This window comes from Prionailurus viverrinus, chromosome B2, assembly GCF_022837055.1.
Source record: "Prionailurus viverrinus isolate Anna chromosome B2, UM_Priviv_1.0, whole genome shotgun sequence".
In the NCBI taxonomy this organism is placed as follows: domain Eukaryota; kingdom Metazoa; phylum Chordata; class Mammalia; order Carnivora; family Felidae; genus Prionailurus; species Prionailurus viverrinus.
This window is the reverse complement of record NC_062565.1, coordinates 109,938,457-109,951,370: the sequence shown is the minus strand read 5'-3', so window position 1 is coordinate 109,951,370 and position 12,914 is coordinate 109,938,457. Positions and strand designations below refer to the sequence as shown.

General features: G+C 37.2%; 1 long non-coding RNA gene across 1 annotated transcript; it reads right to left on the bottom strand.

Annotated features, from left to right (window-relative positions):
• Positions 1–5,758: 5,758 nt before the first annotated feature.
• Positions 5,759–11,974, bottom strand: LOC125165213 (uncharacterized). Its single transcript, XR_007152021.1, has 3 exons — positions 11,842–11,974; positions 10,713–10,873; positions 5,759–5,969 (listed from the first exon to the last, which is right to left on the bottom strand). It is a non-coding gene; the product is annotated as an uncharacterized LOC125165213 (long non-coding RNA).
• Between the last annotated feature and the right edge of the window lie 940 nt (positions 11,975–12,914).

The following is a 12,914-nucleotide window of genomic DNA, read 5'->3' as shown; positions in this document are numbered from 1 at the left end:
TTTTTTTTTTTTTCCAAAGTACTGTTACACTGTAGTAGGCTGGGAGTTGAAGACAGTTCTACCAGTATCCATGAATTCTTCTTAACTTCAATTCCTTTATCTATGACATGAGGAGATTTGATGAGGCTAGATTTCTCAAGCTTTACTACCCAAAGTGCGCTCCACAGTCCTGCAGCACTGGTATCCCTGGAGAACTGGTCAATAATGCAGATTTTTAGGTCCCACTCCAAACCTACTGAACCAGAGTCAGCATGTTATTTTAAATATTTTTTAATGTTTATTTATTTTCGAGAGACAGAGGGAGAAAGGGAGGGAGGGCGGGAGGGGCAGAGAGAGATAGAGACACAGAATCCAAAGCAGGCTCTAGGCTCTGAGCTCTTAGCACAGAGCCTGATGCAGGGCTTGAACCCAGGAGCCATGAGATCATGACCTGAGCCATAGTCATCTGCTCAACCGACTGAGCTACCCCGCCACCCCCAGAGTCAGCATTTCAAATAGACTTCCACATGACTCTTACCCACAGGATGGCACCTTTTTATTTCTGTCGTAACAAATTACTACAAACTTAGTGACTTAAAACAAAATTATTATGCTACAGTTCTATGGGTCAGAAGTGTGACACAGGTCTCACTGGGCTAAAATCAACAAGGCTGTCAACAGGGCTCAGTCCCTTCTCAAGGCTGTGGAAAGGATCTATTTCCTTGCCTCTTCTAGCTTCTAGAAGCAGCCTGCATTCTTTGGCTCATGGCTTCCTTTCTCCATCTTGAAAGCCAACAGTGTTGCATCTCTCTGACTTTCCAGAATCACGTCTCTCTCTAACCCTAAACCCAGTAGGGAAAAGTTCTCCACCCTTAAGGGCTAGCATGATTATATTAGGCTCATTTGGATTATGTAGGATAATCTTGCCACTTTGGAATCCTTAACTAAATTGCATCAGAAAAATCCTTTTTGTCATATAAAGTAACATATTTATATTCCCAGGGATTATGATGTAGACATTTTTGGAGGCCATGATTCTGCTTACTCAACACTAATTTTTTTTTTAATGTTTTTATTTATTTTCAAGAGAGAGCAAGAAAGAGTGTGAGCAGGGGAAGGATACAGAGAGAGGAAGACACAGAATCCAAAGCAGACTCCAGGCTCTGAGCTGTCAGCACAGAGCCCAATGTGGGGCTTGAACCCAGGAGCTGTGAGATCATGACCTGAGCCAAAGTCAGACATTTAACCTACTGAGCCACCCAGGCGTCCCTAAATTTTGAGAAGTTCTACTCATTACAACATATTCAACTCTAAGAAAATAACTTGAATTCTTTTGTCTGTTTTGACTACATTCTTCTTGTTATAGGTTGAATTGTATCCCTCTACTATTCCTCCCTGCCCCAAAATTCATATGTTGAAGTCACAACCCCTAGTGCCCCAGGCCATGACTTTACTTGGAGATAGGGCCTTTAAAGAGGTAATCAAGGTAAAATGAGCTTATGGGGTAGTAAGTGGCCCTAGTCCAAAATGACTTGTATCTTTATAAGAAGAGCAAATTAGGATACAGACATGCACAGAGGAAAAAAAAAAAAAGAAAAAAAAAACATATGAAGACACAGAAGACAACCATCTATGAGGTAAGGAGCGAGACCTTAGAAGGAACCAGACCTAGCAACACCTTCATCTTGGACTTCCAGCCTCCAGGCTGTGAGAAAATAAATGTCTTTTGTGTAAGCCCTCCAGTCTGTGGTACTTCGTCATGGCAGGCCTAGCAAATTAATACACCTGCCAGTGCGATTTCAACATACTTTGCGACAACCGTGACTACACTCTCATCAGTGCTGCTTTGTTATTGAGCTACTGAAGTCCCCCTGAACTGAGTTTAATCACTTTTATCCCCTCTATCTGATAATAATCTCTACCTCAGTGTTAGACAGAATGATAACCCAGCCTACTTGCTTTCCCTGGTGACTCAGTCTACAGAAACATGTTCATCCTTCTTAACAAAATACACAAATTCAACTCAGTTCTGCATAAAATCCTTGCTGCTTTATCCAAGATTGTGTGCCGTTAATTATTCCCTCTCTTCCCAGGTTTTCTATCCTCTGCCAGTGAATCTTCCCTAACTACAAAAACGCTTGGTTCTACCTATTTAGTAGAACCACCAGCCTATAGTTCCTGTAAAACACTAACTTGTGCAAGAAGGAATTCGTACTCAACCTCTGCATTCTTATCACCAAGCCACTGCTTCCCATCTCACAATCTGACTTCTATCCCAAACAGTTGGCCAGAACTGCCACCTCGGGTATAACTGGTGACCATTTTTATGACTGCCAAATCTGGTAGTATCTTCTCACTTCTCATTCTCTTTGATCTGCACTTTCAACAGTGTAGATTGGACTTTTTTGCAGTGTTGTACTATTTCTTTTTTATTTTCCTTGTTCTCTAATGTTTCCTTCTTTGTCTCTTTCACTGACTCCATTTCTAAAACTATTCAGTGAGCCCTTACCATGTTTCGGAACAGGGCTGATTCTTACCCTTAAAGAATTTGCTCTTTTTCTTCCCTACCTGAAGTGGACTTTTCCCATGTTTAAATGCAATTGTTTCCCAAATATCAATCCTTGGGGTTCTCGGTCTTTCTCATAGCAATGTATTTACTCCTAATGATTTTTAACTAGGGCCTCATTGAAAGTAATTCCCAAAACTTTATTTATTTTTCATGACTTTCACTAAACTTACCTATTATCATGTTGCTGTACTATTTTATATTCTACGTCTGAAATTAAACTTTATACAAATGAGCCAAAATTGTGCTTACTGAAATTGTGCATTGAAAAAGATAGAATAGGGGCGCCTGGGTGGCTCAGTCAGTTAAGCATCCGACTTCAGCTCAGGTCATGATCTCACAGTTTGTGAGTTCAAGCCCCGCGTCAGGCTCTGTGCTGACAGCTCGGAGCCTGGAGCCTGCTTCGGATTCTGTGTCTCCTTCTCTCTCTTCCCCTCCCCAACTGGTGCTCTGTCTCTCTATGTCTCTCAAAAAATAAAAAATGTAAAAAGAAAGAAAGAAAGAAAGAAAGAAAGAAAGAAAGAAAGAAAAAGATAGAATATACAACAGTAAATAGTTTGGTAGACTTTACCATTAGGTTAAAACTAAGAATATAAATTTTAATGTGATAAATGCAACAACCTGCAAATATTAACCACACAGGTACAAAGATGAGAGACTAGTTTTTATAAAGGAATCTGTAAAAAAGAGACATGAGACTACATTAAAAAGCTAGTAAATCTTAGACTGCATTAAGAGAGCATAGTTTCTAGAACAAGAAGGAAGGACATTCCATTGTTGTCTGGGCAGATAATACTAGGGTCAAACTTTTGAAATAGTTACTGGCACTTACCAATGGATGGCTAGCCAAAGAGCATGAGTAAAAACAATCAAAATGGAGGGAATCTGAAAAGTGTTTCTTATGTCAAAACATTAAAAAACAAAACAAAAAGGGAATACTTTGAATCAAATGGCTAGTTTTCTGAAGCACAAGAAGCTGAAAATCTACGAAACAAAGAGATGAAAAAAGATGGTGAAGACAGAGCATTGTGTAAAGCAACAAAATGAAGTGGAAATACAGCACAACTGGCAGAAAAAGATAGTAACCTTCAAAAATGTCAAGAAGAATGGGATCAACTTATTGCAGCTTTAGAAATACAGCTGAAGGGACTGATCTCCAGCAACGTACAGAAAAATAATGAAATTGAACAACTTAAAAAGATCACATCAGAGGCTTCTGAAACAGAAGAAAAAACCTTAGTTATCAAGCCTAGCCATAGGAGTTCAATGGATCTTATCAGAGTTGAAACTGAACCTCAAACAACAAGTTTTGAAATTTCTAGAAATGAGTAGAGGATGGTTCTGCAGTCCTGGACTCTTGTGAGGTATCAACAGAAAATAATCAAAGTACTCCATCTCCAAAACCTGAGTTAGAGATTCAATTTACACCTTTATGTCCAAACAAATTGTCAGTGAAACACCCTGGTTTTACCTTACCAGTGACAGTTAAGATTTCCAAGGCCCAGAAGAGGAAGAGTAATGAAATAGAGGAAAGTAAATATTTCCAAGATGGTGGAGATAGAAATAGTATTAAGCATATTCCTGAAGCTCTGTCAGGATTTGGTGAATGTGAAAATAAGAAGAATACTACGCCCACAACTAATTTAAGTCCCTTGTTTCTGAGCATAGGAATTCTTGTGTCAAAAGGAACAAAAGGCTTCCACACATCCATCATGTAAGAACTACACTGTTTACAGAGTCAGGCATGCACAGTTAGTATAAAGTTGGCCTCTAAGAAAAAAGAAGGAATGCTACAGAAATTTGGAGACTCTTACAACATTCTCCAACAATTCTTCAATCAAAAGCAAAGAAGATAATTGAAACAATGAGCTCTTCAGTGGTCTCAATGTGGAAGTAAGTTAAGAAAATGTGTCTCAACCAAAACCAGACAAATGGAAATTATACACAAATGAAATTTCATCTCCTATTACATATATCTGGCCAAGTGATTTTGATGGTCCATAAAGTGAAAGAGAGTAATCATCAGATCCTCAAACAATGACTTTGAACTAAAACAGCCAAATAAATCACTTATGGAGAATGTGTCAATATAAATTTTATGTTCATAATCATTGCAACTTGCCTCCTGACTTTTCAAAGATAATTGTATATATTATGATGCATTAAATCCCTCTGTGTACACATTGCTATTTTATACATGGTATAACTTTAATTCAATAAAGAAAATAATCCAATAATACAAAAAAATGGCTAGCTCCAAATATGAAATGTAGCTATAAAGGACAAAACACATGATAAAATCTGATTCAATATGGAAGACCTTTCTAATAAAGATGTTAAAAAATACATCCAGTTGCCATGTAATGACTTCTGCACCACAAAAATTCTACATCACCAAAACTGTCCAAGAATTTGGGGTCTGTATTAAAGAAAAGTGATATAACCTGACAGAAAGACAATGGACTTTGGATTCAAATAATATTGAATTCAAATGATGGCTTAGTAACTTCCACCTAGGTCATCTTGGAGAAGTTATTGACTTCTCTGAGCCACATCTACTCATATATAAAATTGTAAAATATTAACTTTGAGTGTTGTAAAGATTATATATAGTACATGTGAATTATTTGACCCTTGTCATTATAACTTTTAACAATGCATAGGTATAAATTTTGACTAAATTAAGCCTCCTAAGTCCTTTTCAATTCTAAGATCCTATGATTCCAAATTTTCTGAGAGCCCAGTGAAGATATACAACATCGTTTAAATACAGCTGACCTTTGAACAACATACTTTTGAACTGCAGGAGTCCATTTATATGTGGACTTTTTTTTTCTATAAATACGCTAAAGGGCTGTAAAAGTATTTTCTCCTCCTTAGGATTTTCTTAATAATATTTTTTTTTCTTTAGCTTACTTTATTGTAAGCATATAGTATATAATGCATATAACATACAAAATATGTGTTAATCAACTGCTTATGTTATCAGTAAAGCTTCTATTCAACAGTAGGCTATTAGTAGTTATATTCTGGGGGAGTCCAAAGTTATACATGAATTTTTAGCTGTGTAGGAGATCAGTGCCCCTAATTCCTGCATTGTTCAGGGTCAATGTTACAATTGTTTTTCTACATTACTAGAGAGTTATTTTATCCCTGTGCTAGAGGTCTCCAGAGACACAGGATATGTGAGTATATATGGATAAATACAGATGATAGTAGAGATAGAGACAGATTTATTTTAAGAAATTGGCTCACACAATTGTGGAGGTTGGCAAGTCTGAAATCTGCAGGGTACCCTGGAAGGCTGGAAACCTAGGAAAGAGGTGATGTTGCAGTCTTGAGTCTGGAGGCAATTGAAGTCAGAATCATTCTTAGGGTATCCCAGTTTTCTGTTAAGGGCTTCAACTGGTTGGATGAGATCTACCTACAATATGGAGGATAACTGGCTTTATTCAAGGCCTACTGATTTAGATATTAATCACATCTAAAAAAATCAACTTCACAGCATCTAGACAAGTGTTTGATCAAATATCTGGGTGCCATAGCCAGGCCATGCTGAGAGCTAAAATTAATCATTAAATCCCCATTATACTCCAAAGTGAGTGGCACTGTGTCAGATGATGGTATCTTAAATATTCTATTCTATTTTCATAAAATGATCATTTGATGGTGCTGGGAAAACTGAACAATGACATGCAGAAAAATGAACCTGGACCACTTTCTTACACCATACAAAAAAATAAACTCAAAATGGATGAAAGACCTAAAGGTAAGACAGGAAGCCATCAAAATCCTAGAAGAGAAAGCAGGCAAAACTTCTTTGACCTCGGCCTCAGCGACTTCTTACTCAACACGTCTCCAGAGGCAAGGGAAACAAAAGCAAAAACGAACTATTGGGACCTCATCAAAATAAAAAGTTTCTGCACAGTGAAGGAAATAATCAGCAAAACTAAAAGGCAACCAAGGGAATGGGAAAAGATATTTGCAAATGACATATCACATAAAGGGTTAGTATCCAAAATCTATAAAGAACTTATCAAACTCAACTCAAAAAACAAATAGTCCAGTGAAGAAATGGGCAAAAGACATGAATAGACACTTCTCCAAAGAAGACATCCAGATGGCTAATAGACACGTGAAAAAATGCTCAACATCACTCATCATCAGGGAAATACAGATCAAAACCACAATGAGATACCACCTCACACCAGTCAGAATGGCTAACATTAACAACTCAAGCAACAACAGATGTTGGCGAGGATGTGGAGAAAGAGGATCTCTTTTGCACTGCTGGTGGGAATGCAAACTGGTGCTGCCACTCTGGAAAACAGTATGGAGGTTCCTCAAAAAATTAAAACTAGAACTACCCTATGATCCAGCAATTGCACTACTAGGTATTTATCCAAGGGACACAGGTGTACTGTTTTGAAAGGGCACATGCAGCCCAATGTTTACAGCAGCACTATCAACAATAGTCAAGGTATGGAAAGAGCCTAAATGTCCATTGATGGATGAATGGATAAAGAAGATGTGGTATATATATATATATATATATATATATATATATATATATATCTGTTGCAATGGGATTGAACCTAGGGAAAGAACAGAGAAAAGTTCATGTTTTTCTCTAAATTATAATTTCCCCATGCCAAATGAAGTATCTAAAGTTAAGACACTTCAATATTTCCTTTTGAATTATTTTTTAAGTTTTCAGTATGATAATGGTTAATATTTTTAATCTGTATTTTGGAGCTACAGATTGAAATATTTACTGTGAAAATGGTAAAATGTTTGAGATCATGACAGAAGCTTGGTGATGACTATATGGGGACCCTTTATACTATACCATTTATGGGTTTGAAATTTTCTATAACAGAAAGTTATAAACAATTTCTCCATGGCATGCTGGTATTTTACTAGTATTTTAGGCAAATGTTTTGCTGAATACCTGTTCTTTAAAGCTACAATCAGTGCATGGCAGTTTATATTTTGAACTGCATGACTATAATCATTAATCTTGCATTTGTCTCTATACTTGTACCTACTCCTGTAAAGTGGCCAAACTGCTTCCTCTGGGGAAGAGGGCACACATTTTCAACAGAAGCAGAATTCTTAGCCTTTAGGGCTCAACAAGTAAGTAAAAACAAAGTTCAATGAACCATTTCATATTCATAATTTTCAACATTACTTAAAGATTCCCTACAAGGATTACTGAAATACTGGCATATATTGGGAGATACTCTGGTATTTGGAAAGGATTGCTGTTCACTACAACCACCATTATTTTAATAGTTGCCTCCACTACTCATCTCTGACCTCAGCCTAGTTCTCCATTGTGACCTCAAGGAACCTTACAAAACATACAAAAAGGAAAAAAAAATCCTTATCTTTTCTCTCCATAATTAAACCAGAATGTTACGGAAGGGTGAACTTCCTTTAGTGACTCCTTCTATGAACAATGACTTGAGGCAAAAGTCAGAGGTCTCCTCAGGCAGACGAGTATGTAAAGAGCCTGACTTTTCAGAAAAAGATTTGTCAACATAAAGGTTGAATTTAATGGGTTGCTTTCTCAGAGCTAGAACTAAGGTTTTCACATTGCAGCTCTCTCAAATGGCCTTATTCTACTTGAGGTAGGTGACAAATAATAAAGCTACTGGATCATTGCAGAAAAATTCTCATCTATAGCATTATAATTCTTCAAATAACATTTTTTCAGTAACAGTTTTCTTAAGTAAACTAAAATTTTAATGTCATCTGTTGTATGTATGCAACTTCAAATCTTCTTTCCCAAATATATAGCTCCTGCTCAACTAATGGTTTTCTACTTTCATCTTGCAGATATATAATCTATTATAAATACTAGTGTATTTATAATACACTAATGTTTCTTACCAAGAATCTTTGGTTTAATCCACAAAACTCAAATCGACCATCTGATCCCATTGCCCGTGCTAAAGTATTACTGTTTTAATGTCATTAGTCAATCATAGAACTGTTTTCTATGCACACATTTGTTTCAAAATTATGTAAAATAAAATCCTCCAAGGCTTTCAGATTGCAGGCCACAATTGTTTTTTGTACTTTAGAATATTCTAGACATATTATTGAGGGGGTATACTATTTATGAAAATTATTCCTGGCCTCATTTTTTTCAAATAGTTTAAAAAGCATAATTTAGAAATTTATTACATTTGTTTTTCCTCCTTTACTATGTCATCAACACTGGCTGCACATTCTTTGAATTGCAGTAAAGAATTTGGCTGTCTAGACACAACAAAATAAGAACACAAGGCTTACTTCAAGTAAATCACTAACTTGTGTTAGCCAACAATGAGCAGAAAGACTTTCTCAACATTTTTTTTTCTGTTTCATTGGAGAAATCTAGGATTTAAGGACCATATTCATTTTACATTTTCTCTTCTATTTTTTCCATTCTATAAATAAAGGTTTTTAGAAAGAGAAACTACCAAAAATGCAGTGCTTGACTGGAATTGTCCAATATTGATATATTCTTATTGTATATATTTATGTTCAATATACAATGCAAACTTTGCTGAACAAATCTAGAAGCAAGAGATGTCACCTGTTTCTCTGACCTGCATTTGGAAAGCTTCAATCCCGACCCTTGCCTATTATAATAATATCATAGCCTGTTCAAGGGAGGAAGAGTTTGGAGATTTGTGCATGGCCCTTTCTTTTACAGAAACCAAGGATACACCAAAGGAGAAGTTTTTCAGGATCAGAAGTGCTCTCTGGACTTGACTGACCCCTCACAGACTTTTTCCTTAAAAAAAACTGAGTGGACCAGAAAGACTTCTGTCCTGGAATAGAAAGACCAGCTAAATTCATAGTAAGTTAGCTGTATATGGAAGGAAAATGATTACTTTTATTATATATATATGTATATACATACATATATATGTACCTAAATCATTTGTCTAGTAAGGACTCCTTAAAAAGCAAAGCCCTCAAAATTTAGGTCTCCATCTGTTCCTTTTGGCAAAAATTAAGAAACACATGCAATCTTTATTGTGGTTAGCTGTGACAGAAAACATAGAATCATGCCTTATAGCATGCTAAAGGGATTTTTAAATCCTCATGGACATTCCTTAAGCAGGATTACTAATGCTAATTCTGTGATTCTCTATTGGTTTTACTTGTTTGTTAATACAATAACATTCAAATCCTATTGTCTTAAATCTAGACTTATCAAGAGAGATTTCTAGCTGCATGTGGGACAGATTACTCCCATATTCCTGTTATAAGCAATTCAATAAAGCAGTGATGCATTTAACTGCACACTGGCTGCTAGTTTAAGAAACATTATCTTCCTGTATTAAAATTGTTCTATCTTGATAATAGAAAGTCCAAACTTCAGAAGTAAACTGGATTGTTTATTACTAGCCCTGGTATACTAAAGTCTGAAGAAATTACACATTTTAATATGTTTGTTTGATGGCTTTGCATCAAAAATTCTTCCTGTAGAATCTTCATGGACAAACCTTCTGCCAACACACACACACACACACACACACACACACACACACTCACTCACATACTACATGCCTATAATGCTTCAGAGTTAATATCTGAAGTTTGGTATCCCAAAATAGAAGAGTAAAAGGCATATTCCCAGGGTTATAAAAATCTAGCAGAGACTGGCCCGCCCCATCATGAAATTTTTTTGAAGTTTCATGTCTTAAAATCTTTTTAAATTACCACAGGGGCAGCTGGGTGGCTCAGTTGGTTAAGTGTCCTACTTCAGCTCAGGTCATGATCTCATGGCTTGTGAGTTTGAGCCCCATCCGTGTCAGGCTCTATGCCGACAGATTGGAGCCTGGAGCCTGCTTCAGATTCTGTGTCTCCCTCTCTCTGCCCCTCCCCCTTTCGTGCTTTGTATCTCTCTCAGAAATAAGCAAACATTAAAAAAAGTTTTAATTACCACAAATTTTGACTGAATGTGTCTCTGTTTTAACATAAATATTATGTCTCAAAGAACTAAGTGACCAAAACTGATATTCCAAAACTGATATTCTGATATCCTGTGGCTTCACATAGTGATATGGGTCATGGGCACCTAGTTTGAGATTCTGGGCGTACAGAATGTACAGGTTAGCAAAACTGAGTTGCTATTTAATATAATTTGCATAATTGTCAATCTCACTTTTCCCGGGCATCCAGATAATTTAGACCAAGTTCACCGCATGGGCAGGCAGTCCTAGGGCTTCCAAAAAGCAAGTAGTAGGTGGAGTGCAGGACAGGCAGGAGGCTGAAAATTAGGCAAGTCATTCATTTGCTTATTTACTGCCTCCTGAGCTTCAGGCACTGAAATAGATAAGGAGCAGAAAATGCAAAAATGGATACATTACAATTCCTAACCAAAGATGCTCACAGACTGGTGGAAGGAAACAGGCACCCACACTAGAAATTATGTATCAAAGTTAAAAGCAAAAAGGTGGGGAAACATGCTTACAGCTCTGGAATTGAGGGAGGGGCAGGAACTAAGGTGGAGGCAGTGGCACAGAAAGTCCTGTTAATTTTGCCTCTTTCATTGTCCTAAGAAATTTAAGTATTGTTTTAAATTTCTGAAGCAGTGCTCGGAGGCTCCGAGAGAAATGTGAAGAACGCGGGATTGTTACTTTCTCTGAACTCAGACCTTGGTGTAAACAGGTCATGTCTGATTTAGCAACAAGATCCTCATGAATAACTGATTTATTCCAACAGGGTAAGGACAGTTTTGTTGCTTTTAAAGACTCCTCTTAATTTAATCAAGTTGCTTCTCCCTAAGGGCAGCATTAGGTTACAGAGGTCTTACTCCAAGGAATAGATTTCAGGTACCAAATTGGGTAATGGGACAAACCTGAATGGTCAAGTTAGATGTTCCCTCAAGCTTAACATGATGGAGTTTGGGGATAAGTAGAAGTAGTCAAGAAAGACACCCTATGTGGATGTTTTGAACAAGATGGTGTGTAAAGTTATAGGAAACATAGGGAGAGAAGTGTAACTTAAAAAAAAAATCTTTTTAATGTTTATTTATTTTTGAGAGACAGAGTGTGAGCGGGGCAGGGGCAGAGAGAGAGGGAGACACAGAATCTGAAGCAGGCTCCAGGCTCTGAGCTGTCAGCACAGAGCCCAAAAAGGGGCACGGAGCCACAAACTGTGAGATCATGACCTAAGCCGAAGTAGGATGCTTAACTGACTGAGCCACCCAGGTGCCCCAAGAGAAGTGTAATTTTTGTGAGGGTTGGGAACAGAATTTAAGTTCGGATTTGGACAAGAGGGATTTTCCATACCTTGTAAGCCAGCAAAATGGATGTGTCAAGTTTGTAAGTCTGGAAATAAGGACAGAGATTTAAACTACAGATTCTCAGAAGCAGTTTTTAAAAAACAAATAAGGACAGAAGCTGTGAGAGAGGATGAAGATGACTTAGGAACAATGGGTGGAATATGGAATGAAGGAAACAAAGCCATAGTTCTTAGAAACTAGCCTTGCTGTAGATGGATAGAGGAAGAAAGCCAACACAGGAGACTGAAGAAAAGTGGCCTGAGAACTAAGAGAAAGATTGCAAGAGTGCACTCACTTTCTTAGAAACTAGGAAGAGAGCTTTTTAGAAGGCGGGAGTGATGAAATGTGCCAAATTTTTTTAAGGAATCAAGGAAGTCAAGGGTCAATATGGATATCTTGATGGATACAGTATCAGGGCAATGGTACAGAAGCAGTAGTAAGAAGCAGATCACAGGGCTTTAAGAAATCAGCAGGAGGTTAGGAAGCAAAGACAAGAGCTATGAGTAACTTATTCAAGCATTGGGGCTGTAAAAAGCAAGAGAAAGGTCAGTTGATAAAAAGAGATGTGAAATCCAGGGAGAGTAGGACTGTTCATTTGTTACTCTTACCTTCTTCCTGTTCACCTTTTTATTTTTGTCTTTCTCTTTCTTTCTTTCTTTCTTTCTTTCTTTCTTTCTAACATCATGCACTTGCATTCAGTGAGTGAGAAAGAGCAAGAAAGTGGGAGAGGTTGGAGACTGAAAAAAAGAGAAGATAATTTTCAGGTCCAACGCAGAGATGGGGGAGAAACCTCAGAGAGAAAGGCATGTCTTTTCCATTAAAACTGGAAGAAAGGGAGAAAGAAAGGTAGGGGGAGTATAGCCGTGTGTTGATGTGACTCCGGAACACTGAGAGTTTTTGTCTGATTGCTTCTATTTTCTCTTTCAGGATCCTCTGCAGAAAATGAAGTAAAATGTGGAGGGAAAAAGGTTGAAGGTCGGTGTTGGAAGGAATTAATTAGATTTGAAAGCACTGTAATGAAGAGCAGAAGGACAAACTTGTTCAGGAAATATAGAAAATTGTCTGTCAGTGTTCATGGCC